The 22,814-nt window shown below is 39.8% G+C and overlaps 1 long non-coding RNA gene across 2 annotated transcripts in view; it reads left to right on the top strand.

Moving 5' to 3' along the window:
* The first annotated feature begins 12,261 nt into the window (after positions 1-12,261).
* LOC129533671 (uncharacterized) overlaps positions 12,262-22,814 on the top strand; it is a 192,832-nt gene continuing 182,279 nt past the window's right edge. Inside the window, exons 1-3 of one of the 2 annotated variants that reach the window (XR_008679984.2) lie at positions 12,262-12,473; positions 12,836-12,975; positions 20,309-20,633. This is a non-coding gene — a long non-coding RNA (uncharacterized lncRNA). Of the gene's footprint in view, positions 12,474-12,835; positions 12,976-20,308; positions 20,634-22,814 lie in introns of those variants that run through there. The other variant, XR_010133918.1, reaches the window with a different exon arrangement.

Raw genomic sequence — 22,814 nt, 5'->3', positions numbered from 1 at the left:
TATATATCAAGGATAATAACTTTATTTCTGTTATATGTTCCAAATATTTTGTTATTGTCTTTTGTTGTTTATGGTATTATTTACTTGTGCTATTTTTAAAAGTCAGAACTTGAATGGTTTCTAGTTGGTCTTTATTGGGCACTTATGACCTCTGTGTAATTCTCTCTCATCCGAAGACAATTAGATTTATTCCTTGCTTCTGTATTTGAAAGTATAGTATTCCCTTAGCTAAGAACATGGTCTCCTATAGCTTGTAGTTTTTCTTAAAGCTTTATCATATTTAGGCTAAATGTATTTTCAAAATGTATATTTTAGTAAAGCTTACATTTATTTGTAATATTTAGCCTCAACATAAAAGTGATTAAGTCTAATGTTAAGAGTTACTATATAGCGAAAAAGGCTCAATTATAAATAGATGTAAGGCACAGACTAATAGGAGTGATGTGGGGATGAAAGACCTTGCAGATCAAGGTGAAAATAATTTTAAAAAATTTAGAAACAAGGTATGAGGAAATTATTAGCAAGAAAACAATAGTTGGGAAAATATGTTCTAGAAAAAATACAGGTGAGACATGGCTTATGTATTGCTTTTAGATGATGAGATGAGGGAAAATCTAGGTGCAAGGTGAATAAAATAAATATAGTAGGAAAGCAAGAAAGGCCAAATATAAAAGGCTATCTGTGTGTATGTTAACAGCTAACATCTTAATAAAGCCATTGCATAATTACAGCCATTGTCAGAATGAAAAAGTGTACCAACTTTTGATACAAACTATCTTGTAAGTCTGAATTGTCAGAGGTCAAGTCATAAATGAACCATGGGTATTATCCAGTAAAGGATACATAATGAAAAGCATAATAGTTTAGGTATGTAGAATGTCACATGTAGTTCAGTTCTGGTTTTGAAATTTGGGAGTATACTTTGCAGTAAATATTTGTAGTTGAAAATTAGCAGAAAGCCATCCTAAATATCCCATGAGTTTATATTTATTTAAATCATGTTCCTATGGATCTTTACATTTTATAGAAAATCAGTTATAATTTAGAAGAAAATACAACATATTCCCTGCCTTTAGATAATATGACAGGAAACCTAGATGTTAGACCTTCAGGCTGTGACAATTAAAGATCCACCGATGCACCTACTGTCAGTTTATCCTAACTGCAAACCAAGTTCTGAGAGGGACCAGCTATGTCAACAAGGCTGTAAAGTGACAGCAAGTATCACACTGAGATAACAAGCAGCGGCTGCATCGACTGCTATCAGAGAGGGGAAATCCATCCAAAGTAAAGGGGTGATCAGTTAGCACTGTATATTTTACTTTCATTATTAGGAAGAAATGTGATTGACAGTGAACATTTATATAATTTTAAAATCCCTTTACACATAATGTAACACTTGTTGATTTAAGAATGTTTTCAAAAACGCTCAAGTAGAAAACTTTCTGTTGCATCTAAGGACTTTAAAACATGTAATATTCTAAGAAACAATGGCCAGAGAATTCTCAATGCTTCCCTTTGGATAAAGAAGCTACATCTATCAGGTGTAATTCCTTCTAAATAATTTTCTCAACACTGTTACTGGCTCCTAGTGGGTGTGAAGTGGTATTTCATTGCATATTGCTTTGCAGTTCCCTGATGGCTAATGATGTCAGCATCTTTTCATATGCTTATTGGCCATTCATATATTTTCTTTGGAGAAATGTCTATTCAGATCATTGCTCCATTAAAAAAATCTAGATTATTTGTCTTTTTATTATTGACTTGTGAGGGTTCTTTGTATATTCTAGATACAAGTCCCCTGTCAGATACATGATTTCCAAATATTTTCTCCTATTCTGTCTTTTTACTTTCTTAATGGTATCTTCTGAAGCACAAACATTTCTAATTTGATGAAGCATTATTTATCTTTTTCCTTGTTTTTGCTTGTGCTTTTGGTTTTATATCTAAGAAGGCTTAACTCACCCAAGATTAGAAGATTTAGTCCTATAATTTTTTTACAACCTGATAGTAAAGTTATTGGGGAATAGCTAACTTTCACACACCTCAGCCTTCTGAGAAGTTATCATTATATGCCAAAAATAATCTAAAAGTTACGATTGATCAAATTTCTTAAGGTCATTGAAACACGTATTTGAACCATGGGATAGAGGCTTAACAAATAGGATAAACTGAAACGGGATCCAGATGAAATCAACGATATGATTTTAAAAGGAAATGAAAATTCAGAAATTCCGGGTTACTTCGTAGGTTGCCACCAAGTCACTAAGTAGTACTCATAGTAATTACATAGACCACATTGCTGTATTCCCTGCACAAACTCCCACAGTCCCTTCTACATATGCAGATGAGCAAAAACTGCAAGAAATAAAATACCAATCACAGCCTAAGGCTTAACCTAAAAAGGTCCTAGGTAACCCAGCCTTCTCATTAATCAAAAGTTCCTTGGCTTGAACAAATCACAACAGAAGTTTTCAAGTGAGTCCAATGAGTCAAAGACTTTTTTGTTTTATGTAAGCATAAGAGGTATATGAGATGAAGTTACTCCCTAAATAATTGATTAAAATCAGTGCATTCTTGGGGCGACATCCTAATTTCCCTGATCTTCATCCTCCTCCAGCTGTCATTTATAGGAGAGTTGTTATGAATATTAACAACTATTAAATATGTTAAGTGTGCTGAGCACCACAAAATGAACACAGTAGAGGCCATACCAGTATCCTCAACAAGTAGAAGCCCTAGAACATTCTCTTCCTACAGCCTTCTCTAGCTGCCCTTGTGAGCACACTACAGGGCTCCCTACCAAGACAGACTGAGGTCATCCACTCATTTGCCACATTAGAGACTATCTAGCTGGATCCTCCAATTCTATAGATGAGAAGATTAAAAATCCAGTGAGTCTGGGAAGGACAACACAGGCATAGAACAATATCCTCTAACACTATTGCCCAGTGGCTGATTCCCCAACTTTTAAGTCAGTTGTTTTCATAATTGCCAAGTGTCAATCTGGCTAAGAGTATCCAAAGCAGGTAGATTGAAAGGGAGATAGACTGACCATTCATACAGGATTTAAAATGTCAAGAAAAGAGCAAGATGCACTAGAGGTTCTCACCAAACCAATTAGGCAAGAAAATGAAATTAAAGTAATCCATATTTGAAAAAATAAACTATATCTATTTGCAGATGACATGAATTTACATATAAAAAATCCTAAGGAAACTACTAAAAATTATTAGAACCAATAAAAAAGCTCAGTACATTCGCAGAGTACAAGATCAATATACAAATAACAATTGTATTTCTAGACACTAGCAATGAATAACTCAAAAGTAAAATTAACAGTGTTCAATTTGCAAATAGCATCAAAAAGAATTAAATACACAGAAGTAAATTTAACACAAGAAATGTAAAACTTATACTCTGAAATCCAAAAAAAAACATTGTTGAAAGAAATTAAAGAAAAACTAAACAAATGGAAAAATATGGGTTGGAAGACTTTCATTCATGGGTTGAAAGACTTAATGTTAACATGTCAATACTCCTTGAATTGATATATCTACAGCCTCAGTGCCATCCTTACGAAAATCCCAGTTTGGCCTTTATTCAGAAATTGACAAGCTGAACCTAAAATGCACATAGAAATTCAAAGGACCCAGGGTAGCCAAAACAATGTTTTTTTTTAATGTATTATTATTATACTTTAAGTTTTAGGGTACATGTGCACAATGTGCAGGTTAGTTACATATGTATACATGTGCCATGCTGGTGCGCTGCACCCACTAACTCGTCATCTAGCATTAGATATATCTCCCAATGCTATCCCTCCCCACTCCGCCCACCCCACAACAGTGCCCAGAGTGTGATGTTCCCCTTCCTGTGTCCATGTGTTCTCATTGTTCAGTTCCCACCTATGAGTGAGAACATGTGGTGTTTGGTTTTTTGTCCTTGCGATAGTTTACTGAGAATGATGATTTCCAATTTCATCCATGTCCCTACAAAGGAAGTGAACTCATCATTTTTTATGGCTGCATAGTATTCCATGGTGTATATGTGCCACATTTTCTTAATCCAGTCTATCATTGTTGGACATTTGGGTTGGTTCCAAGTCTTTGCTATTGTGAATAATGCCGCAATAAACATACGTGTGCAAGGGTCTTTACAACAGGATGATTTACATTCCTTTGGGTATATACCCAGTAATGGGATTGCTGGGTCAAATGGTATTTCTAGTTCTAGATCCCTGAGGAATGGCCACACTGACTTCCACAATGGTTGAACTAGTTTACAGTCCCACCAACAGTGTAAAAGTGTTCCTATTTCTCCACATCGTCTCCAGCACCTGTTGTTTCCTGACTTTTTGATGATCGCCATTCTAACTCGTGTGAGATGGTATCTCATTGCGGTTTTGATTTGCATTTCTCTGATGGCCAGTGATGATGAGCATTTTTTCATGTGTTTTTTGGCTGTATAAATGTCTTCTTTTGAGAAGTGTCTGTTCATATCCTTCGCCCACTTGTTGATGGGGTTGTTTGCTTTTTCTTGTAAATTTGTTGGAGTTCATTGTAGTTTCTGGATATTAGCCCTTTGTCAGATGAGTAGGTTGCAAAAATTTTCTCCCATTTTGTAGGTTGCCTGTTCACTCTGATGGTAGTTTCTTTTGCTGTGCAGAAGCTCTTTAGTTTAATTAGATCCCATTTGTCAATGTTGGCTTTTGTTGCCATTGCTTTTGGTGTTTTAGACATGAAGTCCTTGCCCATGCCTATGTCCTGAATGGTAATGCCTAGGTTTTCTTCTAGGGTTTTTATGGTTTTAGGTCTAACGTTTAAGTCTTTAATCCATGTTGAATTAATTTTTGTATAAGGTGTAAGGAAGGGATCCAGTTTCAGCTTTCTACATATGGCTAGCCAGTTTTCCCAGCACCATTTCTTAAATAGGGAATCCTTTCCCTATTGCTTGTTTTTCTCAGGTTTGTCAAAGATCAGATAGTTGTAGGTATGTGGCGTTATTTCTGAGGCCTCTGTTCTGTTCCATTGATCTATATCTCTGTTTTGGTACCAGTACCATGCTGTTTTGGTTACTGTAGCCTTGTAGTATAGTTTGAAGTCAGGTAGTGTGATGCCTCCAGCTTTGTTCTTTTGGCTTAGGATTGACTTGGCGATGCGGGCTCTTTTTTGGTTCCATATGAACTTTAAAGTAGTTTTTTCCAATTCTGTGAAGAAAGTCATTGGTAGCTTGATGGGGATGGCATTGAATCTGTAAATGACCTTGGGCAATATGGCCATTTTCACGATATTGATTCTTCCTACCCATGAGCATGGAATATTCTTCCATTTGTTTGTATCCTCTTTTATTTCCTTGAGCAGTGGTTTGTAGTTCTCCTTGAAGAGGTCCTTCACATCCCTTGTAAGTTGGATTCCTAGGTATTTTATTCTCTTTGAAGCAATTATGAATGGGAGTTCACTCATGATTTGGCTCTCTGTTTGTCTGTTGTTGGTGTATAAGAATGCTTGTGATTTTTGCACATTGATTTTGTATACTGAGACTTTGCTGAAGTTGCTTATCAGCTTAAGGAGATTTTGGGCTGAGATGATGGGGTTTTCTAGGTATACAATTATGTCGTCTGCAAACAGGGACAATTTGACTTCCTCTTTTCCTAATTGAATACCCTTTATTTCCTTCTCCTGCCTGATTGCCCTGGCCAGAACTTCCAACACTATGTTGAATAGGAGTGGTGAGAGAGGGCATCCCTGTCTTGTGCCAGTTTTCAAAGGGAATGCTTCCAGTTTTTGCCCATTCAGTATGATATTGGCTGTGGGTTTGTCATAGATAGCTGTTACTATTTTGAGATATGTCCCATAAATACCTAATTTATTGAGAGTTTTTAGCATGAAGCGTTGTTGAATTTTGTCAAAGGCCTTTTCTGCATCTATTGAGATAATCATGTGGTTTTTGTCTTTGGTTCTGTTTATATGCTGGATTACATTTATTGATTTGCGTATATTGAACCAGCCTTGCATCCCAGGGATGAAGCCCACTTGATCATGGTGGATAAGGTTTTTGATGTGCTGCTGGATTCGGTTTGCCAGTATTTTATTGAGGATTTTTACATCAATGTTCCTCAAGGATATTGGTCTAAAATTCTCTTTTTTGCTTGTGTCTCTGCCCGGCTTTGGTATCCGAATGATGCTGGCCTCATAAAATGAGTGAGGGTGGATTCCTTCTTTTTCTAGTGATTGGAATAGTTTCAGAAGGAATGGTACCAGCTCCTCCTTGTACCTCTGGTAGAATTCGGCTGTGAATCCATCTGGTCCTGGACTCTTTTTGGTTGGTAAGCTATTGATTATTGCCACAATTTCAGATCCTGTTATTGGTCTATTAAGAGATTCAACTTCTTCCTGGTTTAGTCTTGGGAGAGTGTATGTGTCAAGGAATTTATCCATTTCTTCTAGATTTTCTAGTTTATTTGCGTAGAGGTGTTTGTAGTATTCTCTGATGGTAGTTTGTATTTCTGTGGGATCGGTGGTGATATCCCCTTTATCATTTTTTATTGTGTCTATTTGATTCTTCTCTCTTTTTTTCTTTATTAGTCTTGCTAGCGGTCCATCAATTTTGTTGATCATTTCAAAAAACCAGCTCCTGGATTCATTAATTTTTTGAAGGGTTTTTTGTATCTCCATTTCCTTCAGTTCTGCTCTGATTTTAGTTATTTCTTGCCTTCTGCTAGATTTTGAATGTGTTTGCTCTTGCTTTTCTAGTTCTATTAATTGTGATGTTAGGGTGTCAATTTTGGATCTTTCCTGCTTTCTCTTGTGGGCATTTAGTGCTATAAATTTCCCTCTACACACTGCTTTGAATGTGTCCCAGAGATTCTGGTATGTTGTGTCTTTGTTCTCGTTGGTTTCAAAGAACATCTTTATTTCTGCCTTCATTTCGTTATGTACCCAGTAGTCATTCAGGAGCAGCTTGTTCAGTTTCCATGTAGTTGAGCGGTTTTGAGTGAGATTCTTAATCCTGAGTTCTAGTTTGATTGCACTGTGGTCTGGGAGATAGTTTGTTATAATTTCTGTTCTTTTACATTTGCTGAGGAGAGCTTTACTTCCAAGTATGTGGTCAATTTTGGAATAGGTGTGGTGTGGTGCTGAAAAAAATGTATATTCTGTTGATTTGGGGTGGAGAGTTCTGTAGATGTCTATTAGGTCCGCTTGGTGCAGAGCTGAGTTCAATTCCTGGGTATCCTTGTTAACTTTCTGTCTCCTTGATCTGTCTAATGTTGACAGTGGGTTGTTAAATTCTCCCATTATTATTGTGTGGGAGTGTAAGTCTCTTTGTAGGTCACTCAGGACTTGCTTTATGAATCTGGGTGCTCCTGTATTGGGTGCATATATATTTAGGATAGTTAGCTCTTCTTGTTGAATTGATCCCTTTACCATTATGTAATGGCCTTCTTTGTCTCTTTTGATCTTTGTTGGTTTAAAGTCTGTTTTATCAGAGACTAGGATTGCAACCCCTGCCTTTTTTTGTTTTCCATTTGCTTGGTAGATCTTCCTCCAACCTTTTATTTTGAGCCTATCTGTGTCTCTGCCCGTGAGATAGGTTTCCTGAATACAGCACACTGATGGGTCTTGACTCTTTATCCAATTTGCCAGTCCGTGTCTTTTAATTGGAGCATTTAGTGCATTTACATTTAAAGTTAATATTGTTATGTGTGAATTTGATCCTGTCATTATGATGTTAGCTGGTTATTTTGCTCGTTAGTTGATGCAGTTTCTTCCTAGTCTCGATGGTCTTTACATTTTGGTATGATTTTGCAGCGGCTGGTACTGGTGGTTCCTTTCCATGTTTAGCGCTTCCTTCAGGAGCTCTTTTAGGGCAGACCTGGTGGTGACAAAATCTCTCAGCATTTGCTTGTCTGTAAAGTATTTCATTTCTCCTTCACTTATGAAGCTTAATTTGGCTGGATTTGAAATTTTGGGTTGAAAATTCTTTTCTTTAAGAATGTTGAATATTGGCCCCCACTCTCTTCTGGCTTGTAGGGTTTCTGCCGAGAGATCCGCTGTTAGTCTGATGGGCTTCCCTTTGAGGGTAACCCGACCTTTCTCTCTGGCTGCCCTTAACATTTTTTCCTTCATTTCAACTTTGGTGAATCTGACAATTATGTGTCTTGGAGTTGCTCTTCTCGAGGAGTATCTTTGTGGCGTTCTCTGTATTTCCTGAATCTGAATGTTGGCCTGTCTTGCTAGATTCGGGAAGTTCTCCTGGATATCCTGCAGAGTGTTTTCCAACTTGATTCCATTCTCCCCATCACTTTCAGGTACACCAATCAGACGTTGATTTGGTCTTTTCACAGAGTCCCATATTTCTTGGAGGCTTTGCTCGTTTCTTTTTATTCTTTTTTCTCTAAACTTCCTTTCTTGCTTCATTTCATTCACTTCATCTTCCATCGCTGATAGCCTTTCTTCCAGTTGATCACATCAGCTCCTGAGGCTTCTGCATTTGTCACGTAGTTCTCAAGCCTTGGTTTTCAGTTCCATCAGCTCCTTTAAGCACTTCTCTGTATTGGTTATTCTAGTTATACATTCTTCTAAATTTTTTTCAAAGTTTTCAACTTCTTTGCCTTTGCTTTGAATTTCCTCCTGTAGCTCAGAGTAATTTGATCGTCTGAAGCCTTCTCCTCTCAGCTGGTCAAAGTCATTCTCCATCCAGCTTTGTTCCGTTGCTGGTGAGGAACTGTGTTCCTTTGGAGAAGGAGAGGCCCTCTGCTTTTTAGAGTTTCCGGTTTTTCTGCTCTGTTTTTTCCCCATCTTTGTGGTTTTATCTACTTTTGGTCTTTGATGATGTTGATGTACAGATGGGTTTTTGGTGTGGATGTCCTTTCTGTTTGTTAGTTTTCCTTCTAACAGACAGGACCCTCAGCTGCAGGTCTGTTGGAGTACCCGGCTGTGCGAGGTGTCAGTCTGCCCCTGCTGGGGGGTGCCTCCCAGTTAGGCTGCTTGGGGGTCAGGGGTCAGGGACCCACTTGAGGAGGCAGTCTGCCCGTTCTCAGATCTCCAGCTGTGTGCTGGGAGAACCACTGCTCTCTTCAAAGCTGTCAGACAGGGACATTTAAGTCTGCAGAGGTTACTGCTGTCTTTTTGTTTGTCTGTGCCCTGCCCCCAGAGGTGGAGCCTACAGAGGCAGGCAGGCCTCCTTGAGCTGTGGTGGGCTCCACCCAGTTGGAGCTTCCCCACTGCATTGTTTACCTAAGCAAGCCTGGGCAATGGCGGGCGCCCCTCCCCCAGCCTCGCTGCTGCCTTGCAGTTTGATCTCAGACTGCTGTGCTAGCAATCAGTGAGACTCCTTGGGCATAGGACCCTCCGAGCCAGGTGCGGGATATAATCTCCTGGTGCCGCATTTTTTAAGCTGGTCGGAAAAGCGCAGTATTCGGGTGGGAGTGACCAGATTTTCCAGGTGCCTTCTGTCACCCCTTTCTTTGACTAGGAAAGGGAACTCGCTGACCCCTTGTGCTTCCTGAGTGAGGCAATGCCTCGCTCTGCTTCGGCTCATGCAGGGTGCGCGCACCCACTGACCTGCGCCCACTGTCTGGCACTCCCTAGTGAGATGAACCCGGTACCTTCAGATGGAAATGCAAAAAAAACCCGTCTTCTGTGTCGCTCACGCTGGGAGCTGTAGACCGGAGCTGTCCCTATTCGGCCATCTTGGCTCCTCCGCCGAAACAATCTTGAAAATGACAAAGTTGGGGGACTCATACTTCCTGATTTCAAAACGTACTACAAAGCTATAGTAATCAAGACAGTGTGGTATAGGCACAAGGGCAGACATACAGATAGAGGAATAGAATTGAGAGTCCAGAAATGAATCTTCACACTTGTTATAGTTAATTGATTTTTGACAAAGTGCCAAGATATTTGAAAAAAATCTTTTCAACAACTAGTGTTGAGACAACTTCAATATTCACATGCAAAAGAATGAAGTTGGACACCATACATAAAAATTAACTACCTAAATTTAAGAAGTAAAACTCTTAAACTCTTAGAATAAAACATAGGTATAAATTTTCATAATCTAGGCTTAGACAGTGACTTCTTATATATGGCATCTAAAGCACATGCAACGAAATAAAAATATATTAGTTTTGGCAGATAATGATAGTCTCCCAGAAGTTTGATAGTCTCCCAATGAAGACAAGTTTGAGGTGAGTAAGGGCTAGTTATTTACCAACAACTTGGCTACCAGCTTAGAAAGAAGGAAAATGTCAGATCAAATTATATTACATATAAACACTTATTCAATAAGCATTTACAAGCAAGCAGACAAAATATTCCAAACAATATTTTGTATACTTGATAATGTTCAAAGTCTCTGTCCTGTAAGGTATTTGACCACCACCATAAAAGTTTCACTAGATGAAGAAGTCATAATATTCTCGAGACAGCAATCTATTTCTCTTGTAGTTAATTTTTAGGAAAGAGATTTTTTTTTCAATACCAGTGGCTGCACACCAAACAGTTTTGGAATCAAAGTTTGGGTATTCTGCATTCCTAAGGATACAGGTTAGAGAGACACTAGATTCTTATAGTCTATTTTTCACAGTTAAGGAGTGTCTCTAAAATACATACCCAATCCACGAGTCCTAATATCACTCCTTTCCACTATATAAGTGTAATTTTGAGATTGGTTATGCTAATTAGGAAAACCTCTGCTGTTCACCAAACTATGAATGGAAAGCTGCATGACTTGTTCTTCCTCTAGAACAGGGCCTCTCAGATTAAATGTAGCTGTCCTTGTAGGAGTGTGCATTTGTGATTAGGGCAACTGTGTGTCCCTGGAGTGTGGCTTTAACTCTCATACATCTTGTATAACACTATCATAATTTAAAAGTGATTTGCAAATATTATAACTGGGTGGGTGGGGAGCTGCAAAAGATTGAAAATGCTGTTCTTCCTTAAACAGTTTATGAAGATGGGAGAAATATATTCAGTTAACATTTATCAGATGCTTTCTGTGAATGAACCTGTGTTAGGAAATGGGCATGTGGTGATGAGTAAGATGCTACCTATACTTTCAAAAACATCACCCTGTAGCACAGGAGCAGACATGTGAGCAAAGAATTACCATGCCATAATTCGAAAGTGCAAAGCTAGAAAAAACTTATGTAGGTAGTTAGAGGAGCCATAAGCATCACAGAAGGAGGTTGGGCCAGAAAAGCCTTTACAGGAAAGGAGACAATTGATTTGAGTTTTGGGGTCTGGGCAGTAGGAAAGGACAGTCCAGGCAGAGCAGCATCCCAGAGAAAGCAGGAAGACATGAGGCAGCACAGTGTTTGGGGGACCAATATTAGCGCAAGGCTGCTGGTCATGAAGCACTATAACATTTGTGGCTCAAAGCTGGAGTAGGGGATAGGTTGTAAATGGCTTTGCAGCTTGCCCTAATCTTCATTAGAAAACTGGAAAAAAAATTAGAAAAAAATTAGAAAAAAACTCTCCTATTGTTTCATGTAGGGTGATAAGGATGTCTTCAGATGTATTGGCTTTTCATATTTAGATTATTTTAGATGTATTGGCTTGCTATTGCGTGTTAGAGTTTTCTCTTCTAAAAAGCCAGGATGCAGAAATGATGTCATGTAGAAAGTTCAAGAATCATGGTTTGGATCATCCAGTGGTAAATCTGAGAAGCAGGTGAGATTTGGCTTCCCACCAGTGTTCTCAGTATCTTATTCTGTCTTTCTGAGGCTCTGGGTGGGTGGCTTCACTTGTCTGTATCTTTCATGAAAGTTCACATTCCCATTCCCTTAAACTCTCTTTACTGATTTTTATCAACCGGTATATCAGTATTAATGGTTACCTTTATCACACTGGGGTACAAAACTGAAGAGGTGAACAAAATATTGAACAGAATTCCTGCTAGAGAAAGCTCTGACTTCAGGAGAAATATTTTGATAACCTGCTTGGAGAAAAGGAATATATCCACTAGGGTGTGCTGAAACATGGAATGCTCAGAAGATAGCTATGACTAAGCAAAGAGAAACCACTTTTTTTGTTCTGAAAGAGACAGAAAGAAGTGAAGGTGGTGGGAGGAAAGAACAGGATTGGAGAGAATCTAACAGAAGGCTCTGTGCTCTATGATGTCACCCAAATCTTCACATGAAAGTTGGCTGAACCCCCAAAGTGCTTGGTGAATGGATTGTGTATGGGCGTGTGAGTAAAATTTTACAAGGTCGAGGGTCATACAAAAGCCAAAGCTAGAGGGGAGGAGGTTCAGCCAGTCACCATGGAGCAGATGAGCCCAGAAGGACCCCCAAACTCTTTGAGTATTAGCAGAAATCTTTAATAAATTATTACCTTTCTTCCAGCCGCATTAAAGCCAGTCCCAGCCAGGCTTAAGGAGAGCTGGAATGGAGAGGATTCTCATCTAACATCTGGGTTGCAGTTGTATGTTAACATGGACTTCCTAGGAAGTAACATATCAAACAAAAGGTAACTATAGCATAGACAATTTAAATTTATTGTCTAAGGAGATGTGTTGGGGGAGGGAAGCAACTGGGCCTTTCAAAACTCTTCAGTTCAAAATGTGGCCTGAACACTTCCATACATTAAATCCAACCCAAAGCAAAATACTTGAACTGCTCCTTCAGGTTAACTGTGCTCCTGGGGGATTTTGTGTCTTTTGGTAATATTATCTCTATACTTTACAAGAAAGCTGCTGAGACAGCCTCTTCCTGGGTTGCCTCAAATGGTGTGACCTTGAACCTCTGCCTTCCCAGGACAGATACTTCAGAAGTCAGAGGAAAACTATCTGATCAGGTATCCCCTTCTCTTCCCCCTCTCTTGTGCTGCAGGGAAAGTGATCAACCAGCAGCAGGTACCAGCCACAGTTAACTGCACCTGCTAGGAGCTCTGAAAGACTTTTTTTTTTTTTTTAACGAATAAAGAAATTCTCATTTCACTCTCCTCCACACTGGACTCACTGAAAAAAGAGGTAGGGAAGTGGATACGCAATTCTTTTGGATTCTCTTTGTTATACCCAACTGCTTTGAAATGTTGAATTTTGACTAGAGAGTAAAAGAAGAAAAAGAACAGACTCTCAGGTTCTGAGATATATATAAAATATACTTCCGTTCTTGCTTTCTGGCTGGGGAATCCTGCTGGCTGACTTATAATTTGCAGAAGAGATTTCTTTTGGGCTTTTCTTATGTGACTTCCCAGGCTTTCTTGTACTTATATATGATATGTTAACTAACATCATGGCAAGCAGAAGAGTTTAAATTCCAATTCCATCGGAGTAAAGGAGTATAAGAATCATTATTATAAGAATGATAGTTGTTATAAATATAGTTCATAAACTAGCATTTTTTAACATTTTACCTGAATATTATGAGTAAGCAATCATTAATCAAGCTTTGGCAAGTTTGTCAAAAGCATTTGCATTGAAATTTTATCTTCATATGAGATGTGGCCTATGCAATGATGGGTAGGAACGAAGACAATAGATTGCCAGAATTAGCAACATAGTAAGTGCTCACTATTATGCCTAGACTTTTTCATTATGAAATAATACAGGATATTGGATTCTATGTTCACAGAGTTTGCATTTCAGTTGTGGAGAAGATGTGAAGTATAAACCAAATAATGTAGTACCTAATCTGAAAGGGATTCTGTTACAGAAGCATCGGCAAGGCTGGGATTACCCGGAAAAGAGAGGATTAATCTGATGTAAAGGATTTGGAGAGGATGTTTATTTCAAACATTTACTTTATTTGGTTGTTTTTCCCCCTGTATACTTGTGTGAGTTACCACACCATAGTTCTCAGCTTTGAAGACTGCTCTGAGTTTTTGTCTAAGGGAAGATTCATATCAGCAGCTCACAGGGATTCATCTGGCCTTGGAGTCATTCAGGAGTAATTTTCTCAATTAGCAACCCTGGCATTTAATTGCTTATTTGTTGGAGTCTGAGAAAGGAAATCTGAACTCTGGCAATTTAACTTCTTAGGAAGTCAAATAAATCATATATATTTAATTTTAATAGCATTCATATTGCTATATTATGAATTTACTTAAGTAATTGAAGAACCATGTGGATGCTAAATAACAGGACTGCATGCCATTTCTTTAATCAAAAATACTGCTTCTACAAATGCAGCTAACAAATACTGCATTCAGTTATAATGGTAAATGTACTAAAATTGAATGACTATCTGTTGATTAGACTACTCCTAAATAATTCGTATTAAATTTAATTCAATCAGTGGGCAGCCTTTAAAATCCAAGTGCTTTTGCTTTGAAAAGACGTCATTGCCAAATATGAACATATATTATGATGTGGTACGGTCTTACACAATAAAAATCTCATTAAGATCAACAACATTAAATTTGGCACACAGTATCTATCTTTACCTTTCCATTACAGTCTAACTATTCTTAGTAGAATTTCTCTTTTACTGAACTAAAGGATTATGAAGAAGTTTCTGAAGTGATTTCAGGAGGTGTGGATTACGTGAAAATATCTGCCTCTGACAAGGCAGTTTGGGACTTTGCATGGAACTTTTTCTCTAAGTCCCACGTAAGTCACCTGTAAAATTCAGTCCTTCAGTCAATGAGCTGGGGATATAATAGTGAAAATGAAACACATGGTCTCTGTTTTCAAGGAAACAATATTGCTAGAGAGAGACAGACAAGTAAATGAGCAAGAAGGTATCAGATGGTAATGAGTGACATGAAAAACATAAGAAAGAATACTGCACTGGATAGTGCAGAGGGCACTTTATATCAGGTGAACAGGGAAGGCTTCTGTGGCACAGTGACACTTGAGCTGAGAGCCAAATGACAGGAGGAGCCAGCCTGCGAAGAGCTGGGGGAGAGGCATTACAAACAACAAGTGAGAAGGCCTTAGGGCCAGAGCAAACAAGGCTTGTTCGGGAACAGAAAGGAGAGGTTAGTGCAGATGGTGCATAGTGAGGAAGGGAGCAAAAATGGGAGAAGACTCAAAAAAAGGAGAGAGGGCAGTGGTTGCCTCTGTAGGACCTTGAAGGTAACGATAGGGGTTTGGATTTGATTCTAAGTGCAATGGGAAGCCATTGGAAGGTTTTGAATGGATGAACTTTAGCTGATTCTATTTAACAAAGAGTCTGTAAAGGAGACAGAATGGAGGCAGGGCCACTGCTGAGGGGACTTGCACCCTGATGCTAGGGGAAAGGGATAGAGTTGAACTCGGAGAAAATACAGATTCTATCCCACCCAAAATGTTTAAATCCACTTGCATAGCATTACAAATGCGCAGGGGATTGTCATACATCTTGAAGTCTATCCATGGATTATCTGCAGCTCAGAGTGAACTCTCTATAAATTCCTTCACCTTTGATGCTATGTTTAAATGTTTCTGAAAGGAATCTATTTACATTTTCTTTGCATATCTAGATTTCCATGGAAATCAAAGAAAAATGAACCAAAAGTTTGCTGAAAGTTCCTTTTGGTCTGTTACTTGATTCTTCTGTTAATACATAGACCACTACTTATTTCTTGTTTGTGATATTATGCTAACGTCATTTGGAGGGCTTATAGCACTTTATCAACAATTTCATTATTTTTGATATGCAAACATCTTGCTATCTGTTTTGATAATTCTGTTTTTGAAATAGAAAATAGCAAAAAGATAAAGACTTCAGGCTTTTATAAGGAATTATATATTATAATATATGTAATTGTTATTATATACACTATATTTTATTACTCTCCCTTTAAATACCCTAAATAAGAGGAATAACAAATAGAAAAGTTGACCCTAAGGTGAAGGTTGCAGTGAGCCAAGATGGCACCACTTCACTCCAGCCTGGGTGACAGAGCAAGGCTCTGTCTCAAAAAAAAAAGAAAAAAAAAAGCTAACCCTAAAAATTAAAATAACAAAAAATAGAGAAAAAATCCACCTCAATAGAAAAGTAAAGTGAAAAGCACAGTCACAAACCCAAAACAAAAACTGTAAAAATTATCTCTCAAACAGACTGAAACATGAACTCAGGGAAAGGTTAGCAGGGCAATACTACATAGCTCCTCTAACACTGGGGCCGGGTGACCAGGACATGCTCACAGGGCCAGAATTTAAGGCAGTTTGGAATAGGGAGTGACAAGTAAATGGTAAGCCCATCTAAAGAGGACAGCCATAGCTCACATCCAGGTAATTTTTGCCATGCAGAAAAATTGCCACTGAGGATTGCCAGATCATCTGATTTTTAAAAAAGAAGTTGAAACGATTTTTTTTTTTTTTTTTTTTTGAGACATAGTTTCGCTCTTATTGCCCAGGCTGGAATGCAATGGCACAATCTTAGCTCACTGCAACCTCTGCCTCCCAGGTTCAAGCAATTTTCCTGCCTCAACCTCCTGAGTGGCTGGGATTACAGGCACGTGCCACCACACCCGGCTAATTTTGCATTTTTAGTAGAGACGGGGTTTCTCCACGTTGGTCAGGCTGGTCTCAAACTCCTAACCTCAGGTGATCCGCCGTCATTGGCCTCCCAAAGTGCTGGGATTACAGGTGTGAACCATCGCGTCTGGACTCAAAAGATGGATTTTTATATGAAGTGTTGCTATCTTTCAAAAACTGTGTGGGCCAAACAAAATAATATCTGCCAGATGGATTATATCTGTGGATTGCTGGTTTGTGATCCCTGCTCAGAAAGTGTCATAATTCTTTTTTTTTTGGAGATGGAATCTGGCTCTGTCACCAGGCTGCAGCACAGAGGCACCATCTGGGCTCACTGCAACCTCTGCCTCCCGGGTTCAAGCGATTCTCCTGCCTCAGCCTCCTGAGTAGCTGGGACTACAGGCGTGCGCCACCACGCCCAGCTAATTTTTGTATTTTTAGTAGAGACGGAGTTCACCATATTGGCCAGGATGGTCTCAATGTCTTGACCTCGTGATCCATCCGCCTTGGCTTGCAAAGTACTGGGATCACAGGCGTGAGCCACCACGCCCAGCCATAAGTGTCGTAATTCTTAAAGGCCCATCTAATGATGCTTCGATTAGATGGATGAGATCTAGGAGTCCAAAGAGAAGTGTCCCCAGAGATGCTTCATTCCACATTACAACAAGGCGGGGTAGGTAGGATTGTTTATGGCTGGCCTTCTAGGCAAGCGGATTGCGTTAGGTGAGCAGGGTGAGAAGGCGCAGCAGCATTGATTGACAGAGTTTCTGGGCCTTAAAGGGCTTCAGTGTGAGTCTTCCTGACACCACAAAGTCTGAACACTGAGGTGGTGTGTGGCTTGTGATACAAGACACATCCAGTTTAGCTGAGTGTTGGAAACAAACTCAAACTGAAGCTGGAATGGCCCCAGGTCATCCTCCTCACTCTTCCTCTCCCTCTTCTTCAGCAGTAGCTGGCTGGAGGGAGCTATCCAGAGGGAAGCAGCACAGCATCTATGCACAGACATAGCAAATAAGAGCAAGTGAACCATGCCACACTTACGACTATGTCAACAAAGGAATAGAAGCAAAGGAAAAGACTGACATAGCTTAGACTGGGAATCCTTCTAGAAAGTAAGAAAGAATTCAGAGAGATTCCTCTCTCTAGTCTTGAAGAAATGAAAGTCTTCAAAATGAAGATTGAAGAAATATAGAATATCTAAAAAAAAAGAAAGATAAAGTGGCATATATTTTCTTTAAACAAAAATCATTAAACCAAAGATTTGCCTCTCTGACTGTAATGCCCTCTCCTCTTAGCTAACTCCTTCATCCTTTTTCACAGTGACTGTTCTTTAGACTCACAACAATCTCAGTCTTTTGACGCATCTAGTCTTCCCATCCATCTCTCCTTTCTTTCCTTCCTCCTTTGCTGGCTTAGATTTTATAGTCCGTTGTTTCAAGAAAACTATTGGGGATTAAGCTCATTTTACGTATTTATACTTCAGATAACAACCTCACTCACTTTCTCAGAAAAAAAACTATTGTATTTTTCTCTGTCTTCGGTATTCAACCTTTCCTTCTCAACAAGGGTTAGTGTATTTTCTTAAAATGCTCAAATTTCTCTCATTAAAATAAAAATACAATGATTGACACCAAAAAACTCTTGCGTCCACACACACCCACCTCCAGCGAACACATCTCTTTTTACTGCTATTGTCTTCCTTTTCTCAACTTCCTCACTCATTAACTCTTTCCAGATTGCCACCACCTCTCCACCAAATTGCTTGTACCAAAGCAAAGACCTTTATGTCTTTTTATCGAGGTGACACTTGCAATCAGCTTGTCCCCATGCTTTCATGCATCACTGCAGGCCACTCTACCCCCTTGATACCCTTTCTTCTTTTGGCTTCTCAGGCTCAACACTTCCTCTTGTCACCCAACCTCTGGCTTCTACTCCTTTTTTTGCTCTTAGAGGCTCATCTTACTCTAAAGGCCATTACATACTGATGGTCATCAGTGCTGGGTCCTTGTTCATCTTCTTTTCTGCTCAGGTTCCATCCTGTCTCCCTACTTGGTTACAAAAATAATCACCACCTTGGTCGTTATCTGTAAGCAAATATTCTCAGAATCCACATGCCTGCCTTAGCTCATTTCCACTGTGTCTCCTTCTGGTGCAACTGTGGCTTGTCCCAACGCAAGCTCTTTACACGTTTTCTTCCTGACTGGGCCATTGCTTCTCAGACTATCTGTGGTAAAAGACCATTTGTAAGGCCAGGCATGGTGGCTCATGCCTGTAATCCCAGCATTTTGGGAGGCCAAGGCATGTGGATCATCTGAAGTCAGGAATTCGAGACCGGCCTGGCCAACATGGCAAAACCCCATCTCTACTAAAAATACAAAAAATTAGCTGGGCGAGGTGATGTGTGCCTGTAATCCCAACTACTCAGGAGGCTGAGGCAGGAGAATTTCTTGAACCTGGGAGGAGGAAGTTGCAGTGAGGCAAGAACGCGCCACTGCTCTCTAGCCTGGGCGACAGAGTGAAACTCTGTCTCAAAATAAATAAAAGACCAGTTGGTTTTTTAAATGTCTAATCTATCACAGACTGATACTTTTATAAGTACGATAAAAATGAAATACTAGAAAAATAAAATGAGTAAAAGACACACAAAATACAAGCCTTACTTTTTATTAGATTCAAGAGATATAAAATTACTCTGTCAAATTACTTTTGAAACTTCTAAATGCCTATTCTGAATTATTGTATGTCTGTTGCTGAAGAAAAACACATAGTCCAAGGAATAAAATGGGTGTAAAGACCCCAGAATACAACTCCTGTCCCCTTTTGCCTAGTTTTCTCATCAGATCTCAACTTAAAAATCTCTAATTTAGAAAAGCCTTTGCTGACCTCCCTAAGTCAGTTACACCTACTACTTTTTCTCAAATCCCATGTGCCTGTCCACTGTAGTACTTTTAATAGTGCTTACACTCAAGACCTGTGCATCTTCCATGTAGGCTCCATGAGAATGGGAGCTGGGATTCTTATTTGTCTAGTCATTATTGTGTTCTCAGCATCTAGTACAGTACTGGGATATGAGGAATGCTCTAAATTCCCTATTCATTTGTAAAGAAGACAGGCATGCACAAAGAATTAGTCAACTACAAAGGGAATTAAAATTTCTGCCCAAGGATTTCAGACAAATTGACATTTGAAAGAGAATTCTAGATGCAGATGGTGCAAAAGAGTGTCTTAGGGGAAGGCATTGGTGTATATAAAAGCGCAGAAGCACAGATCTTCTCTGGGTAAGGGTGAGTAGTTTGGAGTGCTTGCAGCATGAAGTTTGCTGGGATGGGAAAAGGGCTATGATATTGGAATGTGGGGATAATGATGAAAAGTAGACTGTGTGAGTTGTCAGAGTCCTTGGATGCCAAACGAATGAGTTTAGATTTTACCGTCTCTAGATAGAAAGTCGTTATTTTCTATCTAGTGATACAAACTCATTAAGTAAGTTTTAGCAACAGAATGACGAGATTAGATTTGATTTTGTCGAAGACCACTGATGGAGATGTGGAGATGAGATTAAAGGGGTCAAGGTGGGAGGTTCTTGGAACAGTCTACTTCATGAGTGTCTGAGAGGCCATGGGATGGGCAGAGGGAGCTGGATGGAGTTGAGAGGGCAGAAACTCTGGGATAAAGTTCCCAAGTCTTTGATCTGAGCATGAGGAGGGGCCACACGGAATTCCTATCCCCTGGGATGACAGCAGGGTGAGCTTCTGCTTTATTGCTCCAGGTCTCTGACCATGGTAATCTTAGCCCCACCAGAGTATAGAGTGAGTTCTTAACGTATACCTTTCTTAAGCCCCCTAAGTCATAATACTAACACCATTAATACTAACCTTATACCTCCCTGATTATGGGGAAGTTGTCCTTTTCCCCACAAATCTCATTTCTGCTGGGTCAGTTTTTCTGTGCTGCTCCATGAGAGCTGGGGATGACTTTCACCAACCAGCAGTGGCTGCGCTGACGTTAAGCAAGAAGATAAGAGCCAGGATATCATACAGAAAAGTGGACCGGGAGGAAGCCAGGACAGAAAGGACATCATTCAACACTGAATGCTGCATTCTTGGTTTCTAATAATGCCACCTGGAGCCCTACTTTCCAAGAATCATTATCACCACCTTTCGATTCCCTACTTCAGCTGCCTTATTTTGTAGGTACCCTTTGTTAAAAGCTGCATAATTCTCTGTTCAGAAGTTTGTGGGGGTGTACTTTATATATAAATATCTTCCTCATGATAGTCTTCATGTATATTGTGTGTTAATGTCACTAAATCCTTTGGGATGACATGCTGTATTAAATTTTTTTGTTATACTTTACATTCTGGGATACATGTGCAGAACTTGCAGGTTTGTTACATAGATATAAACGTGCCATGGTGGTTTGCTGCACCCGTCAACTCATCTACATTAGGTATTTCTCCTAGTGCTATCCCCCCACAGCGCCACAGCCCCCCAGCGCTCCAGCCCCCAACAGGTCCTGGTGTGTGATGTTCCCCTCCCTGTGTCCATGTGTAATGAGATACCATCTCACTCCAGTTAGAATGGCAATCATTAAAAAGTCAGAAAACAACAGATCCTGGAGAGGATGTGGAGAAATAGGAACACTTTTACAATGTTGGTGAGTGTAAATTAGTTCAACCGTTGTGGAAGACAGTGTGGTGATTCCTCAAGGATCAAGAACCAGAAATACCATTTGACCCAGCAATCCCATTACTGGGTATATACCCAAAGGGTCATAAATCATGCTGCTATAAAGACACATGCACATGTATGTTTATTGTGCACTGTTCACAATAGCAAAGACTTGGAACCCACCCAAATGTCCATCAATGATAGAATGGATAAAGAAAAAGTATTAATTTTTTAAAGAAAACACTTATATCATTCTAACTCCCATGCTTGACGCCTTTCGTAACAGTTGGGATAAATGGGCTGAAATAAGACAGAGGCATTTTCAGCTTCAGAGGAAATTATTTTGGAAAATTTTGGCAGAAACAGATGAGCTGTTTCAGCATGGGGTGGTAGTGAAATACTGCTCTTTGCCTGAGTGATGCCCACTGCTGCCTTATGTGGCTCTTCTTCCAGGTGGAACCAACCTACATTTGCCTCCCCAAGCAGCAACTGTCAGATATTTAAACAAGGAGCTGACAGTGGGAGAAGTGAGGAACAAAGCCTGAGTCTCTAAAGAAAAGTCAGATCTCCGCCGGGTGTGGTGGATCGTGCCTGTAATCCCAGCACTTTGGAAGGCTGAGGCGGGCGGATCACGAGGTCAGTAGATGGAGATCATCCTGGCTAACACAGTGAAACCCCGTCTCTACTAAAAATACACACACAAAAAAAATTAGCCGGGCCTGGTGGTGGGTGCTTGTAGTCTCAGCTACTTGGGAGGCTGAGGCAGAAGAATGGCATGAACCCGGGAGGCGGAGCTTGCAGCGAGCCGAGATTGCACCACTGCACTCCAGCCTGGGTGACAGAGCGAGACTCTGTCTCAAAAAAAAAAAGTCAGATCTCTTACTGTTTCTCATTTTCACCACTTACATATGTGATTTCTGGGGATGGAGCTTACTCTTTTGGATTCTTCCTGCTCTATCCCCAATGGAACCTGTAGCTCTTCAGATTTTTCCTCCTACAACCAAAGGATGCCTTTGCTATGACTTCATACTGCTTCCAGATAGAGACTAATCCTGAAAAGTAAACAAAGCAGCCTCTCTAGGCTTGGGAGACAGTAAGCGTTCTTTAGTTTGACCTCAAGAGAACTGGTAGATTGAGTACTGGTTGCCTGGATATACACACTAAGTTGTTTCTGGGCAAACTCAAGGGTGGAGGGAGTGGACTGTGTTCTTACTCCCCTTCTCACTTTTGTGTAGCAGCAGCTACACTGAGCAATGGATGAGTGTGTGTTAGCTGGGGTGGAGGATGCTGGAAGTGGAGGCAGTGTTGATAAGGTATGGAGAGAGGTCACCATCATCTTCATGTATGTGCACAGAATTCTCCAGACTCCTCATTGAGTGAATTGAGTTAAATCTTACTATTAAAATAGCACTTCATCCTCAGGCTTGGACAAGAAACCTTCTGGAGAATCCAGACTCAACAAAAAGCCAGACCTTTTGGTGTAGAGATAGCTATCCAAAGCAAATCACGTGAAACGTGTATATCAGCTAAGGCTGAAAATGAAGCTCTCCATCTCCAGTCATTCTCCTTTGGAACCAGACAGTTATCTCAGAACATGATGGAGGAGTAAATAATCCCTTCCTCTGGGGTTCCATGAGACCTGGGCATCACGTGCCTATGCATTTATCATATTGTATGATTGTACTTTCTTCTCCAGCCTGAGCCCCCTGAAGGAAGGGGCTGTTTCTTACTCATCTT

This window comes from Gorilla gorilla, chromosome 4 (genome assembly GCF_029281585.2).
Source record: "Gorilla gorilla gorilla isolate KB3781 chromosome 4, NHGRI_mGorGor1-v2.1_pri, whole genome shotgun sequence".
NCBI lineage: Eukaryota > Metazoa > Chordata > Mammalia > Primates > Hominidae > Gorilla > Gorilla gorilla.
Note: the sequence above shows the minus strand (reverse complement) of the source record. Positions and strands in the feature narration are given on the sequence as shown.